Source organism: Oenanthe melanoleuca, chromosome 5, assembly GCF_029582105.1.
Source record: "Oenanthe melanoleuca isolate GR-GAL-2019-014 chromosome 5, OMel1.0, whole genome shotgun sequence".
In the NCBI taxonomy this organism is placed as follows: Eukaryota; Metazoa; Chordata; class Aves; order Passeriformes; family Muscicapidae; genus Oenanthe; species Oenanthe melanoleuca.
Genome location: NC_079339.1, coordinates 60,435,887 through 60,452,435, shown reverse-complemented (window position 1 = coordinate 60,452,435; position 16,549 = coordinate 60,435,887). Strand labels below are relative to the sequence as shown.

The window sequence follows — 16,549 nt, the reverse complement described above, 5'->3', positions numbered from 1 at the left end:
TGAACACTAAATCAAGGCTGAGCATGACACTGCCTCCAGCTCCAAAGGAGACCAGGGCTAGGACTGAGTGTGGGGCAGAGACCACCCCAGCAAAACCTGCTGACATGAGTTTCCCTTTGGGGGAGAGAAGATTTAGACTGATTTCCTCCTGCCAGCCTCTCTGCCCCTGTAACAGCTCGCACTAGCTCTGTGAAACAGCAGCTGGTACTTGGAGATAAACACTAACTCAGGCCCAGCCTGGCAGCCCAGCCCTGGACAGCTTCAGAGGCTGCCAGAAGGACAGAGGATGCCAGTGGCTCTGGCAGCTGTGTTCCTTGTGAGACCAGGGTCACAGGCTGCTGTGGAGACCACTTCAAAATCCTCAGGTCACACGGTCAGCCTTGAGTCCAGGAATACTGATGCGCTCCCTCTTCTCACCCTTACCGATGCCAACGCTGCATCCCAAGGCACAGAAAACTGCGCGGTATCAGCAGAGAGGCACGAGGGCTGCCAGTGTTGTCCCGTTTCTGGAACGGGGCTCCTACCGCGTGCATCCCCAGCGAGAAGATGCCGGTGTATCCCAGCAGCATCGCTCCCGTTGCCTCCAGGCGTGCCCAGCAGCCCATGGGATTCCCCTGCACCCTCAGCAGCAGCGGACACGCAGGCTGGTCCGGCTGCAGAGTCCCGGGGCAGCCCCGGAGGAGCCTAAAACTGCCTCCCATCGCAGGGGGAGAGTGTCGGGGGAGACGGGGCCATCGCCCAGTGGTGGCAGGGCACATCCTCCAGGTGCGGGGTCACCGGCCGCTGACGAGGTTCGTTAATTAGCTCCTCTTCCTCAGGTCCTGCAACATTCCCGGCGGTTCCCCACAAAAGAGCACTAGAAAAGGGTGTCAGTGTTCCATAGCACGAAATGCACTCTCCTTTCTTGTTAGAGATCCGGGAGACAGGTAACGATGCCGCAATCCCCAAAAGCGCTCCAATTTACTGCCCCCCCAGATGACCCAGCCTTTCCTTCTCCTGCCAGGATCATCCCTCCTGGAAGTGCGGTGTTGCCGTCCCTGTCCTCGGAGCGGCAGGATGCGGGGAGCTGCGTGTTCCGAGGGTGGTCAGGAGCCTTGGCCACGCCGGGCGGAGCGGAGCCGCCGCCTCGCTCCCGCCCCGCGCTGCCGCTCCGCGGGACGGCTCCGCCGGTGCCTCTGCGGCCGGGTCAAACTGCGCGCACCGCGCACACCCGCTCCGGCCCCGGGGCCCCGGGCGGCGGCCGGGAGAGGGCTGTGGGGTGCCCCGAGGGCCGCTGCCGCTCTCGGTGCCCGGCGCCGCAGCCCGGCCCCGGCGTGGCGGGGCAGGCGGAGGCGTGTCCGTGTCCGTGTCCGTGTCCGTGTCCGTGTCCGTGTCCGTGCCCGTGCCCGGTCCCGGTCCCGCCCGCGCCGCAGCCCCGAGCCCGGCGCGGCGGGGGGCGGCCCGGCCGCACGTCTGCGCGGCGGCGGTCGGGCGGCTGCGGCTCAGCCGTGCGTGCGGCGGGGCGGGGAGGGCCCGGCTGCTCCAGCCCGCCCCGGCGCGGCGCGGCGCGGCGCGGGGGAGGCGGCGGCTGCTCCATGCGGCAGCGAGCGGCGCGGCTGCCCGCGGCCGGGGCCGGGGCCGGGGCCGGGCGGAGGCCGGCGGCGCGGAGGATGGGCGCAGCTGCCGCCGCCGCGGAGGGCCGAGCCGCGGGCGCCGCGCTCCCCGCTCTGCCCCGCCGCAGCGCCCGCCGCCGCGGCTGCTCCGCCTGAGCGCGCCCGGCGCGGAGCGGCGCGGAGCCGCATGGCCCTGCCGCCGGCCGCCCCGCGCTAGCGGCACCGCACCCGGCAGGCGCCGGCCCGGCGGCGGGGCTGCCCGCGCCCCGGCCGCGTCCGTCTGTCCATCCGTCCGTCTGTCCGTCCGTCCGTCCAGTGCTGCGCCCGGCGCGCAGGATCCCGCAGCGAGGCGCGGAGCGGCATCGTTGGGCGAGGATTAACCTGGCGCAGGTACACGACAAGGTCAGCGCCGGCGGGAGCAGAACGGGGCGGGCTGCCCGGTGCGGGGCGATGCGGGCGGGCTGATGCGGGCGGGTTGTCCCGCGCCTCCCGCCCCCGCCGCGCGTGTGTGTGCGTGTGCCGCTGCCCGCCCGAGCCGCCGCGTGGGGCCGTCCCCGGGCCGCCCTGCCCGCCCCGGCCGCGGGCAGCTCCGCCGCGGACCCGCGGTAGGATGCGGGCGGAGAGCGCCGGCTCGGGGCGGAGCGGCGGGCAGCCCGCCTGCCGCCAGCGCCCGCAGCCCGCCGGGGCCCGGCCGCGGCCGCACCCGCAGGGGACGCGCTCCGGCCGCCGCCCGTCCCCGGAGGCACCAGGTAACGCAGGGGAGTCGCGCCCGGCACATCTGCATTGCACCGCGGTACCGGCCCAGGGGACCGGGCGGGAGGGTGAGGGGCGGCCCGGCCGGTGCCAAACGTCCCGGTCAGGACGGCCCCAGGGCGCGGCGGGGGCGCCGGGACGACGCCCTTCCCGGGAGGGCGGCGGCCGCGGGGAGCGCGGAGCGGCGGGGCGGGTGCTCCGCGGACGGGCCGGGTCGAGCCGAACCGAACCGAGCCGCGCTGCCGCCGCTGCCCGCGGGACGGCGCCGGCGGCTGCCCGCGCTGCCTGGGCTGGGCTGGGCTGGGGATGCTGCGGGGCCGGAGATGCTGCCAGGCTGCGATGCTGCGGGGCCGCCCGTGCCGCGGCCGCCGCCCCCTCCGCCGCGGTGCCGCCGCCGCCCGGTTACCGGCACCGCTGGCGCTGAGGCGCTGCCCGAGCGGGCGGAGGCGCCGCCGTGCGCGGAGCCATCCTGGGGCGGCTCGGGGTGCTCGGGGGGCGCGGGGCTCTGCCAGAGGGCACACGGACCCCGCGGCTCCCCGCGCCATCCTCCCGCCCCGTCCCGCCGCCCCGGCCGCCGCACACCCGCCGCTGTCCCCGCCGCTCTGTCCCCTGGGCCGCCGTGCTCCCCTGCGTCCTGGGATGCGGCTGCGGCCCCCGCTCCTCCGTCCCCTCCGCCCCTCCGCGGCGAACACCGCTGTGTGCGGGAGAAGAAATGTAGGGCAGGATGGACCTTCCCCGCCGGCAGGTTCCCGCTGGGGAGGCGGCGGAGCCTCGCAGCCATGTTGGTGTCGGAGCATCAGCCCTCGCCGCTCCGGGAGCCCAGCTGCGGCTGCGGGAGCGGGCACGGCCGGCCCAGGTGTGCTGGGGGAGCCTCCTCCCGCTGGTCCTTCCAGCGCAGCCTGGGGAGCACTGGCTCTGCGGCTCCTCTGCATCCTGGGACACCGGCTCTTCCCCTCCTGCACTTTCGCCTCCTCCCTCCCAGTCTGTTGCGTCTCCGGGGCACTCATCATGTTGTGTGTGTGTAGCAGAGAGATGTGTTGGTCCCAGCTGTGGTCATGCACCCGGCCTCACCAGCCCTGGGGACCAGGGGTGGAACAGCAGGTGCCCCCAGCCAAGCCCAGCCGGTGGCCTTTGGCTGAGTGCCGCGGGACCGGGCAGGCTGGGAGTCCCTGCCCTTGGCCATCGCGCTGTCGTGCTGCTGATGCTCCCCACCCACGCTTCCATTTCGCATGTTCCTGTGTGACACGTGGTGCCAGCTCGATCCTTCTGAGCATCCTCGGGTGAGCTGCGTGGCCAGGGCTGCTCAGGCCAGCACAGCCAGACAGCACACGGGCGAGGCGAGGGGAATCCGTGCTGGAATTGAAGCCTCTTTGGTTCCAGCTGTGCATCTGCAGCTGGAGAGGTCTGGGCTGGCTCTGGCAGAGAGATCCTGGCCGTGGCTGTGCCCAGGAGCACGGGGCAGTGCTGCCCAGATGGACTGCGTGTGCTGGGGCTGGTCTGTCCTGGTGTGGCATCCCAGCCTGGACTCCTGGGTGCCACAGGGACTCTGGGCGGGCTCTGGTCCTGTGTACAGTGCTCTGGTATTGCCACAGGCGGTCCTGGCAGGTAGAGATGTGCCAGGCCTGGCAATTCTGCTGCTGCTCTGGGAGTCAGGTTTGATTTTGCTCAAGCAGCTGTACCAGAGACTGAGTGTTCTCAGTGCCCAACACCTTCCCAATGCACGTTGCTAAATATATACTGCACTCAAGGGATTATGCATTTGTTTAAATGCATAATAAATGTGTTTAAATGCGTAAGACTGGATCATAATGCACACCAGAGCTTGCCAGTTTGGCCTCCAGTTACAAGCCTTTCTAAGATACATCTCCTGGCATATTACTTCATCTTTCTGCTTTCAGAAACAGCAGTTCCTGGTTTTATCATGGCAGGGCAGTCAGTGGAAGCAAATCCTGGATATCTCAGGTACCCAGCACAAGTTAAAGCTGAACTAGTTTGCCTGGTCATCAAACACTTCCAGCTACAGGAGGGGACTTGAGATTGACCCATTCCACCAAACACATGCAGATGTGGGACTGGGCTCCAGATTGTCCTATTCCAGTGGGAGCTGGTGGGCTGAGTGCTTGTGTCATCCTTACAACCAAGAGAAGCTGTGCTTGACTGCAGCACTGCTCAGGATAGTGTCTCAGGTGCTTGGTTTGAATTTTTTATGCAGGTCTGCTGTCTGGAAAGGCTCCTGTTGGTTATTGAAGGTGTGAGTGGAGCTGGGGGGGAGGCTGAGAGGTGGCTGCCCAGCCCAGGATCTGGGCTGCCTGGGAATGTGGAGAACCCAAGAAGAGATGTGGCGGAGCAGCACGGCAAGAAAAAACCAGATCTTCACAAATTTTTGTGAAAGATTAGAGGGGATGTGAAAGCAGGGGCATGGGGAAGGATGGCCCGGGCACACAGGTGCCTGCCTTGGGGAGATGGAGCATCCCGAGGTGCCTGGAGGGCTCGTCCCTCCACTGGTGCATGTGGAGATGGTTCAGAGGGGAGCTAATGGCTTTGCACTGCGGATCGATTGGCCTGTGCTTTCAGATGTGGTGAGGGGCTGGGTTTTACAGAGCCATCTCTGCATATTCCTGCACAGGCAGCTGGGCCCAGCGCCGCTCTAATGGCCTCGCTATTAGCGGGCTCAGAACCTGAGCCAGCCTGAAAGGCTCTGTAAGTGCTGCTCAAGCGTTTTGGGCCAGGCATATTCCATGCATTAGGGAAGATTTGTACTCCTTGGACCAGACATCACTGAGTGTTATCTATTTATACACATCTAAATATATCCTCTGCAGTCTTTAGACTTTTCTAGCTAGTAGTAAAATTACTTTTCAATATCATGCTATTAAAACATGCTTGCTGACAACTATCCGATGAATTTCGTGCTAGGAGAGGCTTATGTGTGTGTGTTTATTTTAAATAAAAACTGTTCTTGAGATACTTACCCAAAATGCTTTGGAAACAAAAGCTTGTTGTCTGTGTGGCTGGGAGAAGTGTTGTTGAACAGAAGCAGCACTGGAGATATGCTCAAGCCTGGAAAACCAAATCCAAACCTTATCCAAAGTATAAGGTTTTGTTGCTGAAGAGTGAACCATTCTTCCTAGAAATTTTTTACCAAATAATCATGCACTTTGCAACAAAATAGAAACATTTGCTTCAAATTAGTCAGATATACCTTCTGGTACTCTGGAATTTGAGATGTCATTCTGAAAACAGAATGACAAATCTTGAAGTAACGTCGGTTATGGAATTCCACTGCAGTGCCCAGACCCAGGCTGGTGAGGGTGTTCCCACAGGCCCTGCTGGGGGGGGCTCTGTGTCCCTGTGTGCCATTCTCTGCAGCTGGACTTGGTCTTGGTGGGGCTCCCCAGGAGGGGGGAGACCCCGGTACGTCCCCAGGTAGCCCCTGGGCTTGCTGGCCGGTGCTGGTCACAGGGTGGCTGGCTGGGTCCCTGCAGCCTGACGTGGAACAGTGTCCATTGTTCTGTTCTCTGGGAGCTCTTGCTGTCGGTGCCTGGAGAACTGAGGGGCTGCAGGGGAAGGGAAGGGGTTGATGCTCACAGGTGAGATGAGGAGAGGAGAAGACAGGGCGCTTGGAGAAGGCCGTGGCCCAGAGCCCCTCGAGCCAAAGGCAGGTGCTGATCCCCTGGGCCACCTCCCCCGGTCCCTTGGCTGGGGCTCTGGGCTCCACGAGCCAGAGGTGCGTGGTGTGGTGTCATGGTGTGGTGCTGTGGTGTGGTGTCATGGTGTGGTGCTGTGGTGTGGTGCCATGGTGTGGTGCTGTGGTGTGGTGCCATGGTGTGGTGCCGTGGTGTGGTGCCATGGTGTGGTGCTGTGGTGTGATGCCGTGGTGCAGTGCCGTGGTGTAGTGGCACGGTTTGGTGCCATGGTTGTGTGCCATGGTGGGGTGCCATGGTGCGGTGCCATGGTGTGGTGTCATGGTGTGGTGCCATGGTGCAGTGCCGTGGTGTAGTGGCACGGTTTGGTGTCATGGTGTGGTGCTGTGGTGTGGTGCCATGGTGTGGTGCCATGGTGTGGTGCCATGGTGTGGTGTCATGGTGTGGTGCCATGGTGCGGTGCCGTGGTGTAGTGGCACGGTTTGGTGTCATGGTGTGGTGCTGTGGTGTGGTGCCATGGTGGGGTGCCATGGTGCGGTGCCATGGTGTGGTGCTGTGGTGTGGTGCCATGGTGTGGTGCCGTGGTGCGGTGCCGTGGTGTAGTGGCACGGTTTGGTGCCCTGGTGTAATGCCACGGTTGTGTGCCATGGTGTGTTGGCACGGTGGGGTTCCATGGTGCAGTGCCGTGGTGTAGTGGCACGGTTTGGTGCCATGGTTGTGTGCCATGGTGTGTGCCATGGTGGGGTGCCATGGTGGGGTGCCAGGTGCCGTGCCCTGCCCTTAGGTGGTGCCATGGTGCCTGGTGTCCTGTGGGCTCCTGCCCGAGGGCCCCATCCCGCCTGGCTGGCTGGGCTCTGCAGCCTGGCTGGGCACGCCGTGCCTTCTGCCCGAGCTGGGCACCAGCTGCTGGGCTTCCGTGGCAGAAATGGCTCTGCAGGGCCTGTGTGTTCCGAGCAGGCTGGATCACGTTGCAGGTGTTTTGTCAGGGGGCTGAGGCGGTAACGGGAGCCGTGGTGGCTGCCTCTGATTGTGTAGCCCGTGGCCAGTGGGGCCTCAGAGTATCTGAGCCAGTTCCCAACGCTGCAGAGCTCCTGTCCAATGCTGTGGTTTTGAGTTTGCTCCTGTGGATGAGGCTTCTCCCCAGGAATTGTCTCATGGCAAAACATTTCCATGAAAACATATGATTAGGTAGCTTTGCTTTAAAGTGGAACATCTTTTTTCCCTTGAAGTTTTTATTTAGGCTTCTCTGTCAAGATCATTCTGGAATTCTTTCGGATTGGAGACAGATAAAACTCTCAGTTTTCGTTGCCTCAGCATTGTTTCATTGCCAGACAACTGATATTCCCTGCATATTTATTTCTAGTTATTTATACTTCCTGGTCTCTGTAGTTGGCCATGGGGAATGGAGAAGCAGGAGCCCACCACAGTGAGCTGTGACAGCTGTGGGACTTCTGCAGCAGGACTCACCAGCTGTGGAACAGCAGGAGTGCAAGGAAAACACAAACTAAGAGGAAAAGTGTGGTGGAGAAAGTCATACTGAGGGGAATCCCCAGGGTGTGTTTCTTTGTCCCCTGGTGCTGCTGGTCCTGGGCTTGGGATGGGATTGCTTTAGCTCTACTGAGGAGTCACAGAGACATTCTGCTGCACATGAGGTGATAGTTCTGTGTGTTTAAACCAGAGTTTAGAGTTTGCTTGGAGTTTGAAGTGATGTGAAGTGTCTGTCCTGGCACAGGAAGGCAGGTGCCATGGGCACAGGAAGACAGGTGCTGTGGTACAGGATGCCAGGTGCCATCAGCACAGCAAGGCAGGTGTTGGTGGGCACAGGACGCCGGGTGTTGCTGGGCACAGGGCACAGGACGCAAGGTGCTGTTTGGTGGAGGGCACAGGAAGGCAGGTGCTGTTGGGCACAGGACACCAGGTGTTGCTGAGCACAGGGCACAGGACGCCAGGTGTTGCTGGGCACAGGGCACAGGACGCCAGGCGCCGTGGCAGCGCTGCCGGGCTCTGGAGCTCGTTGCTCGTTTTCCCCAAGCACTCTGCACTCGGCTGTACCGCTCCCTGTAGGGCTCGTGGGAGCGGGTCTGAGTAAGGCGAGCGGGATTTGTCACCCTGTCAGTGTGAGTCAGTGCTGCTGCCGGGTACGCCGCGTTTCCAGGAGCCTTCTGCTGCCGCCTGTCACTGCGTGTGGAGCTGGGCTCTGCCTGCTGTGGGCAGGCTCAGTGTCACCATGGGCAGGCTCCGTGTCACTGTGCCGTGGGCAGGCTCGGTGTCACCACGGGCAGGCTCGGTGTCACCATGAGCCGGTTTGGTGTCACTGTGGGCAGGCTCAGTGTCACCATGGGCAGGCTCGGTGTCACCATGGGCAGGCTCCGTGTCACTGTGCCGTGGGCAGGCTCGGTGTCACCATGGACAGGCTCGGTGTCACCATGAGCTGGTTCGGTGTCACTGTGGGCAGGTTCGGTGTCACCATGAGCTGGTTCGGTGTCACCATGAGCTGGTTTGGTGTCGGTGTTGCCGTGAGCAGGTTCGGTGTCACCATGAGCTGGTTCGGTGTCGGTGTTGCCGTGAGCAGTTCGCTGTGCTCGTGGCTGCTCCTGACACGTCAGTGTGTCTCATCTCCGCCAGCCCAGCTGCGTGACGCTGCTCCTGGGGACCAGGCTCCCAGCTGCACTTGCTGAGCAGTGGCTGCTGCTTTCCTGCCTCCATCAGCAGCATCAGCTTTGGCTGTGGCGGCCTCTGGGGACAGTGTGCTGTGTCACAGGTGTGCGGGGAGGGCTCTGCACACCAGCAGCACCTGGTCAGGAGAGCAGCTTGGTCAGGAGAGCACCCTGGTCAGGAGAGCACCCTGGTCAGGAGAGTGCCCTGGTCAGGAGAGCACCCTGGTCAGGAGAGCGCCCTGGTCAGGAGAGCGCTCTGGTCAGGAGAGCACCCTGGTCAGGAGAGCACCCTGGTCAGGAGAGTGCCCTGGTCAGGAGAGCGCCCTGGTCAGAAGAGTAGCCTGGTCAGGAGAGCGCCCTGGTCAGGAGAGCACCCTGGTCAGGAGAGCAGCCTGGTCAGGAGAGTGCTCTGGTCAGAAGAGTAGCCTGGTCAGGAGAGCACCCTGGTCAGGAGAGTGCTCTGGTCAGAAGAGTAGCCTGGTCAGGAGAGCGCCCTGGTCAGGAGAGCACCCTGGTCAGGAGAGCAGCCTGGTCAGGAGAGTGCTCTGGTCAGAAGAGTAGCCTGGTCAGGAGAGCGCCCTGGTCAGGAGAGCGCCCTGGTCAGGAGAGCGCTCTGGTCAGGAGAGCGCCCTGGTCAGGAGAGCACCCTGGTCAGGAGAGTGCCCTGGTCAGGAGAGCACCCTGGTCAGGAGAGTGCCCTGGTCAGGAGAGCGCTCTGGTCAGGAGAGTGCCCTGGTCAGAAGAGTAGCCTGGTCAGGAGAGCACCCTGGTCAGGAGAGCAGCCTGGTCAGGAGAGCACCCTGGTCAGGAGAGTGCCCTGGTCAGGAGAGTGCCCTGGTCAGGAGAGCAGCCTGGTCAGGAGAGTGCTCTGGTCAGGAGAGTGCCCTGGTCAGGAGAGCGCTCTGGTCAGGAGAGCACCCTGGTCAGGAGAGCAGCCTGGTCAGGAGAGTGCCCTGGTCAGGAGAGCACCCTGGTCAGGAGAGTGCCCTGAGTGCCCCAGCTGGGCCTGGGCAGGCTGGCACAGACACTGAGCATCCCCCTGTGAGCAGCCAGGACAATGGCACAAACCGAGTCTGGGCTGCAGTGCTGCCTGCCAGCGGTGGGTGTCCTGTTAGGAACTGTGCAGGGCCCTTGGCATGGCCTGTGGTGGGTTGGAGATGTTCTGCAGGTGCCTCCAGGTGATGGCCTGTCCTCAGAATATGGGTCTGGTGACAGTCAGGGCCAGGTGCTGTGCTGAGGAGCAGGGATGGGGATGAACACGGGAGACCCTCAGCCACCCTGGTGACATGTGGCCTCAGAGGCTCAGCCAGCAGAGCCCCTGAATGGGGACTACTCTGTGGGCGAGCTGGCACTTGCTGCCCTGGCCTGCTGGGCCACGGCAAACAGATGTGTCCTTGTCCCCAGGTGCATGGCAAGGACTGCATTCAGGGACTGGAGGGTGCAGCCTCCTTCCTGGCACAGAGCCCCTGCTCATCTGCAGCTGGATCCTACGGGTGTCCCACACACACCTCCCCTCTCTGCCCTCCTGCTTTGTGAGCACGAGGATCCCTCCAGCAGGGTCTGATGTTCTGAGGTGCCTGAACTGAGAGGTTTCTCCCCAAGGGCTGGCATTCCTGTTGTGTTCATTACTGCCCATCCTGCCCTGCGCTGGACATGCCTAACCTGTGCTATTTAAACAGCATTCTGCAAACATGCAGCTTCTGTGATTGAAGCAATCCCCCATCCTTCCCTGATCTAGGAAGAAAACATTATAAACACCATGGGGAAGCCATGGCAGGTCAGGATGGGTGGTTGCAGCTGCTGTTAGTGCCAGATGAGGATTGTGTTAATTTCTAAGGGAACAGGTGTGGTCAGTAGTTTTTCAGTGAGCATTGTGCTGTGTGTGCAGATGGGTACCAGCTGAACTGCCCAGGTGAGTGCTGTGACTGTGCCACCACAGCCCCTCCGTGCTCACACTGCTTCTGTCAGGAACTCTGTGGTGTCACCAGCAGGCACTAAGGGCTGAGCTGAATAAGCTTCATTTCTTCTTAGGAGCATTAAAGGAGCCAATCAATATACAGAGCGTGTGACTGCACTTCAATTCCACCTGGAAAGTTATAACAGTAAATAAAGAACAATAACGAGGAGTGAGATTGTGTGGCCAGCAGGATGTGAGGCCTGGAATGCTGAGGAGAGGCTGGACTTGCTCCTTGCCATCTGGAATTTGGGTGTAGGTGTTAATAAGGTGTTAATTACTGACCCCAATGGTCAGTAATGCTTCCCTGGTTTGTACTCGGCATGTGAGGAGAGCTGAAGGCCAAAGGAGAGTGAAGGATGATGTATTGCAGAGGAGTCACTCGTACTCCAGGGGCACAGCACGGTGTTCTGTGATGCCAGGCACAGAAAATCTAGACCAGGTCTCTGGGGAGCAGCACACAGGACTCTGGTGTCCCTGTGTGGCAGGGACAGGCAGAGCACGCGGGTCCCAGCTGCACTCCTGTGCCCATGTCCCCATGTGCCCATGTCCCCATGCTCTGTTCCCTCTGTGCTGTTGTGTGGTCAGCAGTGCTGTGTGCTCTGTGCCCTGCAGGGTGGCCAGCTCGTGTCTGTGCCCTGTTCTGTCCCTGTCCTGAGCATGGCCAGCAGTGCTGTGTGCTCTGAGCCCTGCAGGGTGGCCAGCTCGTGTCTGTGCCCTGTTCTGTCCCTGTCCTGAGCATGGCCAGCAGTGCTGTGTGCTCTGAGCCCTGCAGGGTGGCCAGCCCGTGTCTGTGCCCTGTTCTGTCCTTGCCCTCAGCGTGGCCAGCAGTGCAAGCTGGAGCAGTGGTGCTGGTGTTTGGAGGCTGGAGTGGATTTTGCACAGCACAGCTGATCCTGAGCTGCTGTGTGTCATGGGGCAGGGTGCCTTCCCTCTGCCAAGGCTTTTGGAGTGTGCTGAGTTTCATTGACATGGTTTTGTTACATCTGCAGTAGCAAGTTGTGTGAGGCAGCAGAAGGGGGTTTCTGGGCTGAGGTGTTGGCAAGGCACGAGGAATCGAGCGTGGATAGGGGGCTGGAGGCTCTGGTGGGGCTGCAGTGCCCACGATGTTGGATCTGGAGGGGCACTGGGTGCCCTCTGGGCAGCACACCGGGGTGGGACCAGGGGCAAGGGGGCATAGGGGACACAGAGAGCACAGGGGGCACAGGGGACACAGAGAGCACAGGGAGCAGAGGGGGCACAGGGAGCACAGGGTGGACACAGGGGACACGGGGGGGCACAGGGGGACACAAGGGGCACAAGGAGCGTAGGGGGCACAGGGGGCACAGGGGACACAGGGGGCACAGGGGGCTCAGGGGGCACAGAGAGCACAGAGGGCACAGAGAGCACAGGGGGCACAGGGTGGGCACAGGGGACACAAGGGGCACAGGGAGCACAGGGGGCACAGGGACACGGGGCACAGAGGCACAGGGCTGAGGGGACTGGAAGGATGGGTCTGATGCCAGCTCCTGCTGGTGGTGGCAGCTGCACAGCCCTCAGGAGCAGTGCTGGTGGTGCTGGCTGTGCTGGGGTGTGGGGCAGGGCTGGGCTGGGGTGTGGGGCAGGGCACAGGGCTGGGGGTGCTGGCTGTGCTGGGATGTGGGGCAGGGCAGAGGGCTGGGGTGTGGAGCAGGGCAGAGCTGGCTCAGCTCCCTGCCCAGCCCAGCCCAGAGCTGGCTGCTGGCATGTGACACTCGTTATCTCTCCTGCTCAGAAACGCACTGCTCAGGGCATCCTGATGGATTTGTGACACCTCCCATGGGACTCTATGCTCATAAACCAATTAAAGGATTACATCCTTGTAATGTGGAGAGTAGTCTTTGTTTATTAAGTAATGCAGGTATAATTCAATTAGTGACAGGCTGACCTGCTGATGTCAAGTGTGAGTGCCAGTCAGGTTGGTCCCAAGCTCTGACCCAGATGGGAGCATCAGGAGCTGAGGGCAGCAGCTGCCCCTCCTGTAGCTCCCTGTGCCTGGCATGGCACTGTGAGGGTTTTATGGCTTTTACAGACACATTTCCTTTACAGAGTCACAGAATCCCAGAACTGGAAAAGACCTTATGGCTCATCCCAGTCCTGCCATGGCAGGGACACCTCCCACTGCCCCACTGCTCCAGCCCCAATGTCCAGCCTGGCCTTGGGCACTGCCAGGGATGCAGGGGCAGCCACAGCTGCTCTGGTACCTGTGCCAGGGCCTCTCCCCGTCACAGGGGAGAAGTTCTTCCACAGAAATGAAGTGGTGTGTTGTTATGGAGTGGTTTCAGCTGGGCTGGGTGTTTGCTCGGAAAGCCCTGTGCCACCACACGGTGTCCAAAGCACAGCCTGTGCCCCCGTGGGGGCTGTGGCTGCTGCAGAACCTGCTGCCCCAGCTCAGGCTGCCCCTGCTCCTGCCCCACTGTGTCTGGCTGTGGGCACTGCTCTGGGGGTGCTGGGGGTGGAGGGGGTGCAGCCTCTGCTCCCTTCCCTGAGGGCATCCCTCTGCTCTGGGCCTTGGACAGCCCGGGGAGGCAGAGGGCTGCAGGCATTTTCCCTCTGGAAAGGGGAGTTCAGGGGTTTGTGGGTCCCTCAGGGTGCCTGGGACCTGCCTGCCAGCAAAGATGGGGAGAGGCAGAAGTGTGAGATACCTGTGCACCAGTAAGGCTGTGCAGGAGGGACTCTGGAGCACAACAGGACTGATTCAGCAGGTTTGCAGAATAAATTAAAGCTCAAATCTCAGAAAGGGGCGGTTTGCTGCTAGGTGAGAGACAGTGCAGCTCGGACAGCACAGCACCAGTGTGTGGCTGGGGACAAGTGGGTGCAAAAGGTGTTTCCAGACTGCCAGACCTTTCCAGAAAAACCGGTATGTTTCAGTGTCCTGAATAATAAATGCTGGTCAGAAGCCTGCTCTGGTTTTCCATGCAATCTCATGACAGAATTGTGCTTAACTTGCAGCACAGATCAAGCAAAACTTCATGTGTTGAATGCACATGCAATGTGGAAAATGAGGATCTGCACATGTGTGGGCTAATAGAGGCACAGAAGCAGCTCATGTAGCCTGGTACTGCTGGAGGAACATAAGCACCTGACAGCAGAATTATCTTGAGGACCACAGACTGACTTGTAAACTGTGGAATAAATTGCTCTTATTTTGTAGCATTTACTTGCTCAGCTGCACTTCACAGGCATTTGCTTGTCTGGCAATTCCTGTGTGTCAGGTGGAAGCCCTGGACTGCTGGGGCTGGCAGCTGGTGAGCTCTGAGCAGGGCAGAGGGTTCAGCCATGGCAGTGAACTCTCTCCCTGACCAAGAGGTGAAGGTGGAGGGGCCAGGAGGTGACCCTGGCAGTGGGGCCAGGAGGTGATCCTGGCAGTGGGGCCAGGACCACTGCAGCCTCCTGGCCCCTCTGCCCTTTGCCAGTGAAGCCAGCCCTGAGCAGCCCATGCCTGCCCTGGTGGGCTGTGGCACAGGCAGTGAGGGCTGCCTGGAGCACAGTGCCTGCTGCAGCAGCCTGGGGCTGCTGCCTGTCCTACCTGCCTGTGACATGGCAAACCTCAGCTGCTGCTCTGTCGGTGGGGCTTGAGCAGCTTTGAGTCCTTCCAAAACTATCAGCTTTGAATTGCTCCTGCTGCAGCCAGAGGTGGAGGCTGGGGCAGTCTGTGCTCATTCTCAGGCTGGCAGCTCACCTGTCACGCTCACCCTGGCAGTGACCTGCCCTGCAGTGTTCCCTGCTCCTGTCCTGGTGCAGACCAGTGCCTGACCTGTCCTACCTGCCTGCCTGCTCACCTGTGCATGCTGCTGCCCCCAGGCCATGGCATTCCAGCCCCAGAGGGGTTTGTGCACTCACACACTCACACACGTGGCTAAGGGATTCAGTTTGGGTCCTTGGGAATGGCAGCTGGTGCTGATGCTCAAACGCTGTTTCCCCATGAATGAACTGCAGGTACAGCCCTTGTGGGCAGGCAGGAACAGCATCCTGCATCCTTCATCCTTCATCCTGCATCCTTCATCCTGCATCCTGCATCCTTCATCCTTCATCCTGCTCCCTGCATCCTTCATCCTGCATCCTTCATCCTTCATCCTGCATCCTTCATCCTTCATCCTCCATCCTGCTCCCTGCATCCTTCATCCTGCATCCTTCATCCTGCATCCTTCATCCTGCATCCTGCATCCTTCATCTTGCTCCCTGCATCCTGCATCCTTCATCCTGCATCCTTCATCCTGCATCCTGCATCCTTCATCCTTCATCCTGCATCCTTCATCCTTCATCCTGCATCCTTCATCCTGCATTCTTCATCCTGCATCCTGCATCCTTCATCCTTCATCCTGCATCCTTCATCCTGCATCCTTCATCCTTCATCCTGCATCCTTCATCCTGCTCCCTGCATCCTTCATCCTGCATCCTTCATCCTGCATCCTTCATCCTGCTCCCTGCATCCTTCATCCTGCATCCTGCATCCTGCATCCTGCTTCCTGCATCCTTCATCCTGCATCCTGCATCCTTCATCCTGCATCCTTCATCCTGCTCCCTGCATCCTTCATCCTGCATCCTTCATCCTGCTCCCTGCATCCTTCATCCTGCATCCTTCATCCTGCATCCTGCATCCTGCATCCTTCATCCTGCATCCTTCATCCTGCATCCTGCATCCTTCATCCTGCATCCTTCATCCTGCATCCTTCATCCTGCATCCTGCATCCTTCATCTTGCTCCCTGCATCCTGCATCCTTCATCCTGCATCCTTCATCCTTCATCCTGCATCCTTCATCCTGCATCCTGCATCCTTCATCCTTCATCCTGCATCCTTCATCCTGCTCCCTGCTCCTGAGGTCCAGTAGCAGAGTGTGAAGGAGCTCGTGAGGTGGAGGGGCTGCAGCTGGGAGGGAGTCAGTTACTGCTTAGTGAGGGGAAAGGGACAAGGGAGGGATGTCCCCTCACAGCACATGAGAATAATGGACACAGCAACCTGCCCACGTCTCTGGTGACTGAAAGATGATGCAAATCCTTGCAGATGTTTGTTTCCCCTCTGCAGGGTTTGTGGTGAGCTGTGCTCCTGGAGCTGTGGCAGGACAGGATGAGGGGCAGTTCAGGATGGATGGGCATGAGCTGAGGGATGGGGCAGGCTCCCAGCAGACTGGGGGGAGGAGGAGGAGGAGGAGGAGGCACTGCTGGCCTGGGCAGTGGTGCTGGGCTGCCTGCAGAGCACTTGGGGCTCAGGAGGAGGAGGGCTGTGCTGAGAGTGCCTGGTGGGCACAGTGCTGTCAGACAATGCTCTCCTGTGTCTGTCCTGCCCGTGCTGGCCATGGAGAGAATCCTGCAGGAAACTCCTCATTGTTGGGCTGATGCTGGATGATTTTTTGCCTTTTCTTTTATATATCTTTTATATGCCTTTTATATATCCTCAGTACTCTTAGCATGCACACCTGTAATTCCTGAAGGCCAATAACTTATCAGTCCTAGTATTCTGTTAGGCCAGGGGAGCAAACCTCCTACACCTCGTGGTAGGAGGCAGGGAAGCCCTACTCTATCTTGGGGAGCCAAGGTCCTCTCCAGAACATAGCCTGTAAACTAGAGATTTGGCCCATGCAGTATCACACCATTCATTCATCCAGCCTCCCACTGGGGCATCCTTGTCAGGTGTGCTAATGTGTAAGGTCTGTAAATTGTACAGGGGATCTATTGTGTGTGTGCATTGTGGCACATTCTACCTTGGTGAAGAGGTGCACCATAAAGGGTCTTTGTTAAATACTGAGGGAAAAACCCCTTGTCCCTTAACCGTGTCTGGATCTCGATGTTTTAGGAGCAGGGAAAGGCATCAGGACCGTGGTGTGCCATTGCTGCAGAGGTGCCAGTGCCCCTGGCACAGCCAGGGCCGTTTGTCACAGGGTATCAGTGTGTTCCCAGGTGATATCACAGGGAGCAGGGCTGATGATGGAG

The 16,549-nt window shown here is 60.6% G+C and overlaps 1 protein-coding gene across 1 annotated transcript in view; it reads left to right on the top strand.

The window, feature by feature from the left end:
* The first annotated feature begins 2,291 nt into the window (after positions 1-2,291).
* Positions 2,292-16,549, top strand: part of LRFN5 (leucine rich repeat and fibronectin type III domain containing 5) — a 38,595-nt gene continuing 24,337 nt past the window's right edge. The window contains exon 1 of the mRNA XM_056492854.1: positions 2,292-2,341. The gene's annotated coding sequence lies outside the window, so the exon portion shown is untranslated. The remainder of the gene's footprint in view (positions 2,342-16,549) is intronic.